Source organism: Cervus elaphus, chromosome 26, assembly GCF_910594005.1.
Source record: "Cervus elaphus chromosome 26, mCerEla1.1, whole genome shotgun sequence".
Taxonomy (NCBI): domain Eukaryota; kingdom Metazoa; phylum Chordata; class Mammalia; order Artiodactyla; family Cervidae; genus Cervus; species Cervus elaphus.
Window position 1 is genome coordinate 37,507,588 of NC_057840.1, and position 15,673 is coordinate 37,523,260.

General features: G+C 40.3%; 1 protein-coding gene across 4 annotated transcripts in view; it reads right to left on the reverse strand.

Moving 5' to 3' along the window:
- The window catches only part of IPCEF1 (interaction protein for cytohesin exchange factors 1), a 200,158-nt gene that overhangs the window by 140,743 nt on the left and 43,742 nt on the right, over positions 1–15,673 (reverse strand). The window lies entirely within an intron of this gene.

Consider the following 15,673-nt stretch of genomic DNA (forward strand, 5'->3'; position numbering starts at 1 on the left):
ATATTTTGCTCATTTTTTAGTCACATTGTTTGTTTTCTATTTGTTGAATTTTAAGTGTTCCTTGTGTATTTTGGGTTGCAGTATTTTATCAGATATGCCTTTTGCAAATATTTTCCCCAAGTCTGTGGCTTGTCTTATTCTCTGACAATGATTATATTTTAATGTCACTCATTTGATACTGATTATGCCTTCGGTCTGCTAAATCTAGCTAGGTGTATATACAAAAATGAATAAGATAAAAATCAATATATTACCAGAAATACAAAATAACAAAATATGCTAAGATGTACTGTTTTCTAAGAAATAGCTTCTATTCACATATATACTGAAGAAAGATAAGAAATCCAGCTAGACTCTTAGAAAATCAGTGCAATTTGTTAGTAAGACTTTTCAGGTAATTGTAGGCATCCCCAGAATCGTGGAGCACAAAGTAACAGAAAGATAGAAAGCACAGAAACGGAATTATACAATACTGTTTGATATTTTGTTCCCTGCAATCATCCTATTTGGCATGTAAAAATTATGAAAAATTTTCCTAATTTCTTTCTAATGAAGATGATTGTTTTATTTTACTTTTGGGGGGAAATACAGGAAATCAGTTTAAATAAACATCTTTGTTAATTCTTATTTACGTAGCTGAAATTGTTAGAGAAAAGAAATAAACATTTCCAGTCTTAGATATGGTCAATAATGTCAAAATCTTGCTTATCGGGTCATCTTCCTCACTGTTCACCATATACTTTTATATGTTGGGCATTTTCCATAATAATAAAGTTAATTTTTTAAAAATAAATGTTTGGGACTTCCCTGGTGGCTCAGATGGTAAAGAATCTACCTACAATGCAGGAGACCTGGGTTTGATCCCTGAGTCATGAAGATCCCTGGAGAAAGGAGTGGCTACCCAGTCCAGTATTCTTGCCTGGAGAATTCCATGGACAGGGGAACCTGGAGGGCTAAAGTCCATGGGGTCACAAAGTCCATATGCTAAAATTTAGCAACATGGCTTAGTCAACTGACTAGCTGTGTGGAAAACATCTTAAAAAGCTGTTTCACCAATGTAACTTTCAGGTGAATAAAAATTTTGAATGCATAAAATAAAAGAACAAAACTATTAAAACTAGGTATAGGAGAATGTATTTCCCTCTGGAGATGAGAAAGTTTTTCTAAACAATACACAAAACCCAGATTCCAAAAAGATGAGTGAATGTGATGACATAAAAGTTTTCTTCTGCACAGAAAAAAATACCATGCAAAGTCAAAGGACAAATGATCAACTGGGAAAAATATTTCAACACATATGACAATGAGCTCATTTTCTTAATGTAAAAAGACCTCTTACAAATCAGTTATAAAAGACCATTAAACCAATAGAAAAATTAAAAAGGAACTTAGAGGCGCTTCATAGAAAACAAACACAAAAGGTTTGCAACAAATGAAAAGACAGTCAACTTCAATCATAAAGAAATGAAAAGCAAAATTGAAATGTTATATGTATTGGAAAGCAATTCTTAAAATATACATCATTAAGAGTATTTAAGGAAAAAAATTTAAGATGTAGCATGATCTATATAGTACACCTCTACCCATGTTAAATAACTAAATATGTATCTACATGCGTATCTATATATACACATATATGCCTTATGCTTAAATACATTCCATATGTATTGAAATACATCCGTATGTTCTATATGCATAGAATTTTCTAGAAGAACATTGTATAAACCGGTGACAGTGGTTGTTTTTATACTGGAAGCCTGGAAATCTTGTGTGAATAGTAAATATAACTTTCCATCCTGTGTGCTTTATATAAAGTCTAAATTTTTAAATGGATATCTGTATTATCTTTTCAATGAAAAAATAACTAGTTGATTTTAAAAAAGCTAAATTAATACATTCAATAGGTATTTCTTTGTGTCAATCACTGTTGAAATGCTAAGAATATAGGTGATGGAAAACCAACATAAACCTCTATCCCCAGCTGTAACATGTTCCCGAGGGAAGAACCATAAAAGTCTCTAATGAATTCTGTTCAGTCTAGTTATTTTTTGACAGCAACTTGACAAATGTTTTCTTTGGCTATGTGCCCTTCTCAATGTAAGGGAATACACTGAGTCTTACATACAATAGTAACTATAGAAACGCATTCTGTGGAACTGACACAATTGTCATCATCATAATTTGGATAGGCTTTGTCAAGTTAGAAGAAGCAAGAAGAGATACATGATTCGTACCTCCATATGTATTTATACCATTTTAGAACTTCCTTGTGGAGAAGGAAATGGCAACCCACTCCAGTATTCTTGCCTGGAGAATCCCAGGGACAGAGGAGCCTGGTGGTCCCCATAGATGTATGGGGTCACACAGCGTTGGACACGACTGAAGCGACTCAACAGCAGCAGGAAAACTTCATTGTCCTTGCAGCAAAACATTTCTAACCGCTATGCCTTTGTTCTACAATTTATCTATTGAGGGTATAGAAGCCTCTCACTCCCTTATTGCTTATTATTCATTATTTTAGAATTCAAACCTAAATTATGTCACCAAGATTCAGGACAAAAAGCACCCCAAAGACTTACTGTCATTCATACACATAGAATTTTCACCAGTGGCCTGTCTTCATTTCCATTGCATCTCTGTGTCTTTTTCTCTAGATACAGAACAACTATGCCAACAAAATGTAAAATTATAGCTGTTAAGAATTTGCTTCACTTATTAAAAATGTATACTTTAGTTAAAGGATGGAGTGAGCTAAAGACCAATATTCTAAAATACAGTGGATAAGCACAAGGCTTGCTCAGTGTTTGGTCATAAAGGGATTTCTTGGCCAATAAACTGGAAAAAGCCGCTTATTAAGTTTCCCCACAATTAAAAATTTTCCCCATGTTGGAGATTAACAGCACCTGTTAGCATATTAGTCCCCTAAAAAAATTCTTCAAGGAAGAAGTGTGCTTCACTCTGAGCCTCTGTTTCTTTCTTCCTTCTCTATGCTAATTAATAGATTTCCTGCCATCAGAGGAAATTATCACCTGTGCTCAAAGCAGGACAAGTTTCCATTTTTAACCTTTGCTTTCCTCTCAGCAAACTCTAGCGTACTTCCTGGCCCTACTCTGAAAGTCATGTGGTCATAGTTCTTATTAGCTCACAGCTAACTTCCAGCTTCTATTGGTAAGAATTACAGCATAACATACCTCTGTCACAGGGAGCTCACTCTTGGTCCCCTGGTAGAAGAAAGTGAAGACTGAACATGTGTGTGCTTAAAACAACTGAAATTCAATACTACCTACCAGATTACTTCCTCATAAGGATAATCCTCTCTGAGAGAACACAGCGATAACCAATAACAACAAATGCAATACCCATTTTTTTCAAGCATGGAACAAAAGAGATCCAGTTCAAACCACTTCCTCAAAACAAAATAGGATGGGAAACAACCTCCCTGTTAACAGAATACCAATGGGACTTTTAAAATTACAGCCTCTCTTTCAGCGAACACTCTGCCCAAGAAAGTTTTATTGGATGAAATGTTAAAACGAATCCAAGAATTTTCTCTTACAAGTATGTTCAGACATGGATCCAAGCCTTCCAAAGTTCTGTTAGCTCTTGACTTTTTATTGCTACGCCTTGCTTTCAAAGCTTCCTGGACCAAAACAGTCTACTAGCTAAAGGTGAACCTTAATAAAAGAATTCTTTGTTTCCATTTTTTTTTTTTAAAGGTGATGTTCTCACCAAGAAAATCCTGCTACAATTTCCTTAATGCAGATGCAGGACAAACATGGGCTTCCTGGGTTGTGCTAGTGGTCAAGAACCCGCCTGCCAGTGCAGGAAACTTAAGAGAAGCTGGTTTGATCCTTGGGTCGGGAAGATCCCCTGGAAGAGAAAATGGCAACCCATTCCACTTGAAGAATCCCATGGAGGGCTACAGTCCATAGCGTGGCAAAGAGTCGGACATGACTGAAGTGACTTAGCAAGCACGCAGGACATACGTGACTGAAAAATCAGGGACCATGACATTTTCATACTTTATGAGAGATCTTTGACCTCACATTTAATAACTTTTTATGAGGCAAATTCACCTCCTGGTGAAAGCCTGTGAGTGACAAATATTTATCTGAGAATCTAAGCTTATCAAGAAGCTAAAACTGGTCATTTTGCTTAAGGGTGTACTTAAGAACTTCTTGATTTAAAAAAAAAAAAATACCTTGAAAACTTTGAAGAGATTTCTCTCCTTTGGCAAATAGAACTGGAGACTCAAGTATTTTGTCTCCAGTTCTGCTTGAATTCCCACGTCTTCTCTGCCAGCTGGGTGCCCTCCCCCAGCCCCATCTGTGCAGCTTTCTAAATCACTGGGGAAACCACCAGGCAAAAAGTCAGCACAAATACCCTCCGAGCCCAAAAGAAGTTGTCACTTAATGAGAGAGCCTGAGGAGAGAAAGGGAGATTGGGTAGGGGCTCTGTTGAAAAAAAAAAAAAAAAGCACATTACAAGGTAAAGAAAAATTATCAGTAAAGATCTGTGTAATCAGGAGGTTTCCCCCAAAACCTTACAACATCTCCATGTTCAGCTGATCTTGAAGCAGGTCTGGTGGGGGGTGCCCTGGAGGGGATCGTGGTTGGAAAGACTTGAAAGAAATTTCTTCTAATGAAAAAGCCAGCATTAGCTGCTGCCTTGTGGAAATACAGGCTTGTCTCTTATCCAAAGTGCCCAAACCCAGATCGACTTACTTTTCTGACGGCCTTTGGAGTGTTACTGAAAATCCAGTAACGGGTTGGCTCCTCAAATAAGCCAGTCTGTTTAGATATCTTATCAGTCACAGACTCAACCTTAGTGCTTTGTACAGGCATAGCCTTGACAGAGATGAGTATTAGGAGAGAGGAAGGATGAAATGAAGGAAATCTACTATCTTCACACACACAGGACAATACCGCATTATACTGAAAGACATTTTAAATCAGAAAAAAAGCTGAACGAATCTTCAAGAATAAATGCTGCAGTCTTTGTTGCCGGGCAGTTGACATTTAGAGGGTTTAGGCTAAGTGTTTATCAGCTTGAAGCTGTGGGACAGATGAGCCAAGTGGTTTGGCAACCAAAACTAGCTCCCAGTCAGAACCAGCTAATTCACACAATGGTATTGTAACTCATGACAACTGAAAGACTTTTCCTTTCCAAGAATGTGCTCGTTTTAACCCAGATTTAACCCAGTGGAGAGTCTGGGAGTCAGGAAATCTAGGCAGTGAACTGAGTGTTACCTCTAACGAGCTGCTCACACTTGAAAAATCACAAAAGCTCTTTGGACCTCCATCCCCTATCCATAAAGTGATAAATGGGGACCAAATGGAGTCCACAGTCCCTCTGAGCTAAAACAGGTTTGGTGTCTGATTCTATGCAGTAGGCACTGACATCAGGCCTCCAACACAGGTGGGGAGAGGCCTTCTGAAACATCCAATATAAGCTAAGAATACTTGCTCAGTGGGATGACCCAGGCTAGGACACAGTGAGGAGCAGAAGATAATTAGGCTTGAATTCAAACTTTACCTAGATGATAAATCAGTAGAGACAACTGACTGACAAAAGGCAATAGGATGCTCCGGAGGCAGAAACCTCCTGTAAGAAGCAATAGGCTAGACTAGAGCCTCAGTTCAGTTACTCACTAGTAAAATGACGTTGGACAAGTCACTTCACCATTCTGAGCCTCAGTTTCCTCCATGGGTCCATTACTATCTGCCCTGCACACAGACAGCCAAAGTTGATCTAAGAAAATGTGCACAAGCACCCCTGGGTGATTGTAAAGACATCATAGCTCAGAGGTTCCACATGAATAGGCATTTAGGATTTAGAAGGAGGTCTCCTTCCCAAAAATAAAACAAAAACAAACAAAAGGATAGAAGAACATCTTTTGAGTAAATCGCTTCCAACTTTTCCACTTGTAAATATGGACACTGAAATGTCAATAGGTGAAACTTCGGTGACTCAGACGGTAAAGAATCTGCCTGCAATGCAGGCGACTCAAGTTCGATCCCTGGGTGGGGAAGATCCCCTGGAGACAGGAATGTGGCTACCCACTCCAGTATTCTTGCCTGGAGAATTCCATGGACAGAGGAGCCTCGTGGGCTATAGTCCATGGGGTCACAAAGAAGTCAGACATGACTGAGGGACTATTTCACTTTCACTTCACTTCACTGTCTCTAGGCTCTCCAAGAGAACAGGGAGCAGACTTTTCATTGGAAATGATGGCATGATAAAAAGATTGCTAAACCCAAGTCTTTGTCATACTTACTCAAAGCCCCGGACCACACAAGACATTCAAGGAATCAAAAGAGTCAGAGAATCTCTGGTTTACACCAGGAAACAGGACACATGCTGAGAGGTGAGGCAATCGATAGGGTTCAGCAGAGGGATTAGTCCAATGTGCCCAGGTAATCATGAAAAAGAGGCACAGAAATCTGGAAGTAAGGGTAAAGAAAAAAGACTAGGGCACAGCCAAGATTTCCTGGGGGCTACTGATTGGGTCAACAGGTAGGGGAAAAGAAGACAGTTTTTCTTGCCTGAATAACTAGGAAGAGAAATATTAGACAACAAAGCTACCTTGACCTAGAAAATATCAATACAAGTGTGATTCGACAAAGCAAAATTAACCCCTGAATGAGGGGGAAAGAGAGCTTGATGATTTTTTTAAAATTATACCCAACCAAGTTTGTTTTGATCAACTCTCCATGAGTTCTCAAAAGGCTATAAGGAGAATAGCCAGAGAATATTGAGTATTCAATTCTAAACACAAGTAATGTAATAGGAAAATGATTTTAATATGTCAGAGTACAGTTGTATCTCTTTTTTTTTCAAGTACACACATATATAAAGAAAAAGGACAAAGTATTGAAATTTTTGCACCAAAATGTTAACTATGTTTAGTTCAACATGGTAGGAAAATGGGAAATATTTATCTTTTCCTCGCTTATGTGCATTTTGGCAATCAACATGTATTATATGCATGCTAAAAAAAAAAGTATTTTTAAAAACAAGCAGTAAATAGCATGACAGTTGATAATATTAATTTAGTATGAGGTTGAATGCAAAGTATTTGCCTAAAGAAATCTTCTTATACTCTCCTTTTATCTAATTTGGTATTTACAAATCTTTTTTCTCAAGAACTTCTTCTGGCCTTATAATAAATTGAAACCATGAAAGGAGACTATTCAAACACACCTCAAAATCCTGCCTGCCTAACTTTTAATGTCTATTTTGTTCTCCTTTTCAATCTGAATGCTTAAAAGCAAAGAGCCTATCTCTTTGTCCCAAGCCTCCTCAGCTGTGATCTGGAAATGTCTTTAGAAATGAGACATTCCTCAGCACTTGGGCAAATCAGTGACAAGCACTCCTGACATTATATTCTTCACCCAAACAAGCATCCTCTGGCCTAAATGGAGTTAGATGACGCATACTCCCAGCCCGGGAATGAGAGGAGAGGGCAAGAAGCACAAATCAGCCTTATCTAAAAATAAGAACTCTCGCAGCATCCTTTTACCTCTTCCCCCGAGGCAGCCATATGTTAAATTCTGGTGCCAGAATCAAAGGTTGGGCTCTGTTGGGGTTGGGCTCCCGACTACACCACTTTCTGTGTGACCTTGAGCCAAGTTCTTAAACTCTCTGAGCCTGTCTCTTCATCAGGTGAAGGGGAGGTAGCACTTTCCAGGGTGATTTGATTGAGAAAATCAGACACTGATTAGACTGCCTTTAACATTGTCCCTGGGAGGCAGCAAGTAGACAATTCATGTTAAGTCAGTGATAACAGTGATGCCAACTACACGTGACGCACAGCTGGGGGTGTGGAAACCAATGCAGCCTGCGTCGGCAGCTATGGTTGGAAACCAGGGGCCCTCATGAACCCTATTTTCTGGCTTCACTCGAAAGCTCACCTCAGCGGCGCTCACTGCCCAGGAAGTTCTAGAGGAGACCTCACTGGCCAGGGGCTTCCAGCCATCGGCAAAAGGCCCAGGTCCATGGTGAGGAACACGAGGCTGCGGGGAGCAGACGGCAGTGCTCGGTATCTGAACACCCGGGATTGACAGGAGAATCTTGCCAACCTGCGCCCGGCATAGAGCACAGAGGAGTAGGTGTTTGATGCAACGTGGAAAGGACCCCACGTCTAGGACTCTGCTGCTCCCAGGAACACCAAACTGAAAAGCAAGTCCCTTCCGAAGGAACAGCCGAGCCTGGCTTGCTCTGCTCACTTACTCCGCTAAGTGGTCTGGGGTCTCTCTCCTCTTGCTGGCTTCTCAGGACAGGATAGCTGGGGGTCTGACGCTCTTTTCAGGGCAACTGATCTGTACCTCACTCTGGAATGCTGGTGAGCGTCCACAAAATAAACTGTGCTCTTAGTGCCTACCTCCAACCCTGCTCGACAGTTCCCTCTAAGTCCCTGTTGCCTACGCAAAACGCCTCCAGTTGGTTAATCAAGTTGAAAATTCAAGTCCAGGGAGCTCGGTGGCTTGTGTTCCAGGGTGAAATGCAGCTCGAGCTGGAAAATCCTGGCCAAGTTTCACCAAGAGAGTTCAAGTTCAGAGCCTTCTCTTTGACAGAATGGCTGTAGCTGAATCTAACCAGGGAAAGGTAATATTAATTCACATGATGATAAGGGAACTTAAAAGGTGATCATGTCTGTTCTCTTGCAATAAAACCCCTGGAAAACATGAGACCTCCAAAAGGCTCTTGGTGAATGTTAAATATTCAAACATGGCCTTTTCATCATATTATATGATTAATATTTACTTTCACGAGTGAGAACAATTCTTTGCCTATTTTATCAGGATCATAAGAGAGACTTGGATTCATGGTTCAACAAGGAATCAGCAAATAAGGCCTTCGGCATAATTTGCCTTAGGCTTTTAATAGGTAGAAAGAACTAAGTTGTTTTAACTGACCTGTACTTCAAGTGACTTAATAAAATGTTCCTGCCACAACCATTAGTTTGCTAAACTCGCAGAAGTTTCAAGAAGTTGATGAGGTAACATAGAGTCATCAGACCAGAAAAAGGAGTACAAACATTCCCCCATATGGTTTTATACTCCGAGTTATCCAAAGAGAATGATCATAAACAAGTAGCTTTATACCCATAAAAAGCATGGTTTTCATGTTCCCAGTCGTTTTCTCAGTTTTTTAAAAGAATTAAAGGTTTCCTCCTTAAAATGTGACTTAATATAAGTATAGCCAAGTGTCTTCTGGGTAAGAAGTGACACCTTACACCGAATTATATTCTGTGGGAGTGGATAATGTTAAATTGAGACTCCTGGGAAGAATTTTGAGTCAGCTCCATTTCTTTCCTTTTTCTAAGAGGTCTTGTATTTTCCTACTTTAGATATGTTTGGTATCAATATAAAAATTTCTCAATAAATGGTTAAATGTTCTATTCCTATGTAATATTAGAGATTAGTACACCAGACTCCTAAGGAAGTATTTCCCTTCATGAAAGTCAGGGGGAAAAAAGAAATTCTAATTTGTTTGGTGTGAAAGAATCTAACCAGTCACAAGTCTCCATTGAGCATTTTGAAAGAAATTACCTAATATTAATAACAAGTCTAAAGAAAGTTGATTATTAATAAATTAAGAGGAGGAACAAAAGAGATATTTTTAGTTTTGAATAGATTAAATGAACTAGCCAACCTACAGTAATGTTTTCCTGCTATAAGAATGTTGTTCTGCTAGGGATAATTATGGTAATAGGGATTAGGGTAATTTAAACTGGACTGACTGAAAAGAGGATGTAAGAGATTCTCAAATTGCAGAAAAACCCAAGAATATACTTAAAATCCTGGCTATTTATGCTGCCATTAAAACAGCTATGCAGATACCAAACTAACTTTATGTATCAAAGGGATCAATAACCATAGGTGAAACAACTAAAATGACCCAACATCAATGACCTTGGAAGTCTCTGTTAGCTATATGTGTAGATTGAAGTCTTGAGTTTTTATGTTGGGACCAAAGCACTATCACATTGCATCATTTTCCAGTTCAGAATATTTGAACTTTTCTTTCGCTGTACAGCTTGAGGAAGTAAACATCCTCTCAAACGGACACTCATGTTCCATATCTAGTAGATGACCACAACAGTATAACAATCTGGAATCCCCAGCTAGACTCAACTCATGAAAGGAGGCTCTTTCACAGATTTCACAATAGCCTAATTTCCATTTTGTTAATGTGTCCCATTGTTCAGTGTCTGTATTCACTCCCATTCAGTGATGAAGTGGATCTACTGTCTGAGGCCCAGAGCCACCAGTTAAAGTCAGAGAAATGAGTCATGCTGGATTTGGTCCCTAGAAGCACTTGCCAGCAATTAGATGAGTTTATGACTCTTACTCTTTACTCCCTTTAGTTTCCTAGGGTTATAGTCACAAAAAACCACTAGCTGAGTGGCTTAAAACAATAGAAACTTACTCTCTCGTAACCCTGGAGACCAGATGTCTGAAATCAAGGTGTCATCAGAGCCACACTCACCATAAAACCCACAGGGGAGAATTCCTCCTCACCTTCCCCTACTCATCTGGAGGGCTGGCCATTCCTTGGTGACCACTGGCTTGCAGCTACATCACTCAGATCTCTGTTTCCCTCATCACATGGCTTTCTCCCTGGCTACCTCTGGCTTCAAAAGGCTTTCTTCTTATAAGGACATCAGTCTGCTTGGCTCAGGGCTCCTTTCATTATAACTTTAACTTAATCACATCCACAACTCCTCCATTTCCAAATATGACCACACTCTGAAGTACTGGAGGTTAGAACTTTAGCAGGTTTTTTCCTTGGGGGAGGAGGCAGTTTAACTCATAACACTCCCTACTACTTTCATCCAATCCTCTTTTGCCCATAAAGCTCTTATATACCAACTGAGTCTCTACATGGTAAGATAATAAAATCTGAGCCAAGACAGAAGGCCCCATTGGTTTATAATGTTTTCACTTTCTTCAAAGCATTTCCACTTAATTGCATTTGGTCCACATGACAAAACAAACTGGATAGGTATTTTTATCTCAGGTTTTATGGATGAGAAAACCTGAAGTGTAGAGAAGTTGAAGGCCTTGCTTGGTAGCACACAACCTTCATACTGCCGCAGGCAGAATACTCAGGCATCCTAACCTCTTCATCTGTGCTGTTCCCACTAATAAACAGGGCCTAACATGTAGTATCATCACTATTTTTCAAATTAAATAGGACATTGTTACAAAAGAGCAACAGGAGAGACCCTTGCGATGGTCAAGTGTTATGTCTCTTGACGAAGGTCACAGACTATCCAAGGATGGTTCTGAAAGTCATGAAGCCCACTGGCTCTCCAGACTCCATTCATTCCATTTGGTTGAGAAGTACTCCCTACATAAACCTTTAGGTCAGTCTAATGGCAACCCACTGCAGTATTCTTGCCTGGAGAATCCCGTGGACAGAGGAGCCTGGTGGGCTACCGTCTATGGGGTCGCAAGAGTCAGACAAGAGTCAATGCAAGAGCAACTAAACACCACCACCAGGAAGTAGCTATAATGACAACCACATACATGCTGTCAGGTCAGGACACAGGGAGTCCCCCCACCAAAAAGAAAAATTCCTTTCCATGAACTCTTCAACAAAGAAATAGAAAGGAATATCAGTTAAGGAAATTTCAAAGTAGGAAGTGAATCTGCTCATATTCCCCCTTGGTCTCCCAATTCTTGGCTTCAGTTCACTATCTTATATAAGAAAATATTGGATGCAAATGAAATCAATGCAATGTCATGTACACTGGTAGTTAGGCCACAGGCTCAGAAATGCACAAAGATCTGGGCTTGAGTCCTGTCTCTGTACCTGCCTAGCCGAGTGCTTTTAGGCTATTTTAACTCTTGAAGCTTCAACTTCGTGGACATACCATCAATGCTATTAGCATTTTCCAGGACTGTTTTGAAAAGATATTGCTTTGACAATTGTTCATGTGAAAATAAACGTGTTGATTACAGTGCCTTGTTCAATAATATCTTTGCTTTGTATTCAATGCTCCACACATGAACATTCAGTAAATGCTATGGACCATCTGTTCCAAAGTCTACCACGGTGCTACTTCTAGTTCAATTTGCATTGCATACTGACTGGGTTACCTGGTTTTTACAACTGGGCAGAAGGTTCACTGTCTGTTTGGTTTAATTCTTTCATCCCTAATCTAAATTTCAGTTTTCACTAAAGAACTGGTCATTTTTTATTCAGAATTTTTTTAAGAGTTCTTCCATACTCTAGTAATTTGGGGATGAGTTTAAACTTGTTAAATTTTCACCTTTCAATGCTTTCCATTTCAACTCCTGTGTCAGTTTCAGAAACCTGTTTTTTGCTCACATTTGTTCATTTTTTGCCTCTTTCCTGCCAATAATCTCTCACTTGACCATTTCTAATACAAGGATAGGAGATTTGTTCCAGTGCCTATAAGCCGAAATAAATGATTTTGGTTAAGTCTCTGATAAGGGCCTCCTCCACAGTGACCAGTCAGTACTGAGTGGGATGGCCAAGATCCTAAGAAGAAGTATTTGTTACTCTACAAAAATATTTTTCTGATCTCTCCCCAGGTATACCAACATGAAAAAGACAAGTCAATATTCCCTTAAAAACTAGTTACTCTAACAACAGCAGATGTATACTTAATTTAGAACTATCCAACTGACTGTTGAACTTGCTAGAATGTCACCCAATACAGCTTCAGAGGCAGTAATAAATCATCTAGAGAAAACAGCCTTTTTTCATGTGATTCTAGGAACCAAGGAGACCAGTCAGCCCCAGAGGGGATCTGGTTCACTGTTCTCTCTTTAGAGCTGTCACACAATTCTGCACCAGACTTCTTCTCAAAGGGATTACCCATGAAGATTAAATAATATAAATCATGTCATTTCAACTGCAAGGAACCACAAACTTTAGCACACTATAACTAAAAACTACTTAGTGGAAGATTAAGAGAGTTAAATTTTTGTGGATTTTTTTTAATTCCACATTTATTTTGTTTTCAGATTATTAGGGTGGTCTCAATATGCTTCACTAATGAAAAATTTTTTTAAAAAATAGAAAAGCTTGAAGACAAATAAAACTATCAGCTATAAACCAAATTGGTGGTGGTAGTGTAGTCACTAAGCATGTCTGACACTTGCAGCCCCATGGACTGTAGCCTGCCAGGCTTCTCTGACCATGGGATTCTCCAGGCAAGAACACTGGAGTGGGTTGCCATTTCCTTCTCCAGGGGATCCTCCTGACCCAGGAATCAAACCTGGGTCTCCTGCATTGCAGGCAGGTTCTTTACAGGCTGAGCTATGAGGGAAGCCCATAAACCAAATTAATTATATGTTAATGTAGTAACATATTTACCTCAGTCGTGCTTTTCTGCAGTGTTTAGTTAAACACAACTTAGCTGAAAGTTGTGTTTCTTCTTTTTGTTAACTTAACCTTAGTATATCACAATATTTCATAAACATCATTTTATTGATGGTCTTTTTAATACACTATCATGTACTTAACAACCTTGAAAACTAGGCATACAACATTTATTTTTAATCCATAATTCCTGAATCATGCTTATTTTATGAAATTTAGGAAACAGCAAAAAATGAAAAGATAAATTGGTGATTAAATTTGTAAGTGTGACCATAGGGTTTTAAAAGCTGAAGAAAATATGTTGGCGGCTCCATCTGGTAAAGATCTATGAGATGGCAGGCACCATGCAACTGCATTTCTAACCCTTACGACAGCACGAGAAGGTCGTTTTATTATAACCATCACTCTGAAGGTTCAGAGATCATAGAGCTGGTAAGTGGTGCATACAGATTTTGAACAGATGTGTCTAATCTCCAGACTGTTTCCCAACTACATCACACTACCCCCCGTCATCACCTCCACTTCACCACTTCTTCCACCACCACCTCCATCACCACCACTATCATCTCTACCTTCACATCTATGGACCTTTACCATCACCTTCACTAACACCTCTCTCCATTATCACCACTTTCAACACCATTTCCATCACCAGCTCTACCACGTCCTCCACCATTCCCTCCACCACCACCTCCAGTATCCACCATCACATCCAGGATCTCCATCACCATGTCCAGGATCTCCTCCACCACCTCCACCATCTTCACCATCTCCACCATCTCCTCCACCATCTCCACCACCACCTCCAGAATCTCCACCACCACCTCCACCATCTCTACCATCTCCACCATCTCCACCATCACCTCCACCATCTCCACCATCATGTCCAGGATCACCACCATCACGTCCAGGATCTCCACCATCACCTCCACCATCTCCACCACCACCTCCACCATCTCCACCACCACCTCCACCATCTCCACCACCACCTCCACCACCACCTCCACCATCTCCACCATCACCTCCACCATCTCCACCACCACCTCCACCATCTCCACCATCACCTCCACCATCTCCACCACCACCTCCAGTATCCACCACCACCTCCACCATCTCCACCACCACCTCCAGTATCTCCACCACCACCTCCACCATCTCCACCACCACCTCCAGTATCCACCACCACCTCCACCATCTCCACCACCACCTCCACCATCTCCACCACCACCTCCACCATCTCCACCATCATTTCCACCATCTCCACCACCACCTCCACCATCTCCACCATCACCTCCACCATCTCCACCACCACCTCCGCCATCCCCACCACTTCCATTATCACCGCTTTCAGCACACATTTCCATCATCAGCTCCACCACCACCTCTACCACCACCACTGCATCACCTTCATCATCACCACTTCTGCCACCACCTCCACCATCATCTCTACCAGTAGCTCAAACTCTACATCACCACCACCTTCACCACCACCACCACTTCCGCCACTCCTACACCTCCACACATACCACCATAATGCCACCCTAAAGGTTTCTGATCATCTCTTTTCTATATACCCTTTCTTCTCTTCCCACCTTCATATTCTCCTCTCCTGCTTCACTCTGACCTTTTCCAACCCGGACTCCTTATGTGCCTGAGTCATAGAGACAAGGCAAATACTGCTGGACCACACTCATTTTATGAACAATCCCAATCATTCATTCATCCATTCCACAAACATGACTGACAGCATAGTATGGGACAGGCACGGTTCTGAGCACTGAAGCGTCCAGTAATTCTTCCATTTGTAGGATTTTCATCAATACCGAGGAGCTTATAGGATTTTCTTCACTCTCACAACACCATTTACCCCATTAAACTTGCTTGAGTTCCCAACTCATTCTGCCTGGCCTCCACACCAGATGGAAAGCAGAAGTGAACTGCTCAAAAAGGATGCACGAGTAAAAAGGAAAGTCTCAGGCAATAGTCATGAAGTAACTTCTTATCATTTATTGCCACAGCAAGCCACCACAGGAAAGAACTTCCTATTTCCATACTGCTTAACACAGCTTGCCTGTTAAGAGTTCACACATGGACTGTCTTCAGAAAAGACACTTGATATATAAAGAGAGAAGAGGGGCATTTAAAAATAAAAGAATGAGTATATCAACAAGTACACAAACTGAAGTCCTTTTTCTTCTCACTTGAATGATGTGAGCAGAAGAAAACCTATGCTATTTCTGTTTCTATTTACAAGTCAAATTTTAATTAGCTGTAGAGGAATCTGAGTCTGTGTATGACTATACAATGCCTA